This window comes from Parus major, chromosome 4A (assembly GCF_001522545.3).
Source record: "Parus major isolate Abel chromosome 4A, Parus_major1.1, whole genome shotgun sequence".
Lineage (NCBI taxonomy): Eukaryota > Metazoa > Chordata > Aves > Passeriformes > Paridae > Parus > Parus major.
This window is the reverse complement of record NC_031772.1, coordinates 70,954-72,053: the sequence shown is the minus strand read 5'-3', so window position 1 is coordinate 72,053 and position 1,100 is coordinate 70,954.

The window sequence follows — 1,100 nt, the reverse complement described above, 5'->3', positions numbered from 1 at the left end:
TGGTGCTGAGCACTCTTGGGACGGTGCTCAGCACACTCGGGATGGTGCTCAGCACCCTCGGGTCTCATCCTGCACCCTCGGGACTCATCCTGCACAGTCGTGAGGGTGCGGAGCACCTTCCCGAGGGTGCTGAGCACCGTCCCGAGAGTGTTTAGGACCATCCCGGGGGTGCTCAGCACCATCCCGGGGGTGCAGGATGAGTCCCGAGGTTGCTCAGCACCGTCCCGAGGGCGCTCAGCACCATCCCGAAAGTGCAGGATGAGTGCCGAGGGTACTCAGCACCATCTCGAGGGTGCAGGATGAGTCCCGAGGGTGCAGGATGAGTGCCGAGGGTGCTCAGCACCATCCCGAGGTTGCTCAGCACCATCCGAGAGTGCAGGATGAGTCCCCAGTGTGCTGTGCACCATCTCGAGGGTGCAGGATGAGTCCCGAGGGTGCAGGATGAGTCCCGAGGGTGCTCAGCAGCATCCCGAGGGTGCAGGATGAGTCCTGACAGTGCAGGTTGAGTCCCGAGGATGCTCAGCACCATCCCAAATATGCAGGATAAGTCCCGAAGGTGCAGGATGAGTCTCGAGTGTTCTGAGCACCATCCCGAGGGTGCAGGATGAGTCCCGAGGGTGCTGAGCACCATCCCAAGGGTGCTGAGCACCATCCCAAGGGTGCAGGATGAGTCCCGAGGGTGCTGAGCACCTTCCAGAAGGTGTTGGATGGGTCCCGAGGGTGCTGAGAGCCTTCCAGAAGGTGCTGAGCGCCTTCCAGAAGGTTCTGGATTCGTCCCGAGGGTGCTGTGTGCCTTCCAGAAGGTTCTGGATCCATCCCATGAGGTTCCACACTATCCTGACTGGTGCTGAGCGGTGCTGAGGTTCTAGGTCTCCCTGTGGGTCCTGAGCACCATCCCGAGGGTGCAGGATGCGTCCCAAGGGTGCTGAGCACCGTCCCGAGGGTGCTGAGCACCATCCCGAGGGTGCAGGATGAGTCGCGAGGGTGCTGAGCACCTTCCCGAGGGGAAAATGGGGATTTGGGGTGGGAAAATGGGGATTTGGGGAGGGAAAATGGGAACTGTCCCCACCCCAAGTGTCACAAAGAGGATTTTGGGCAGG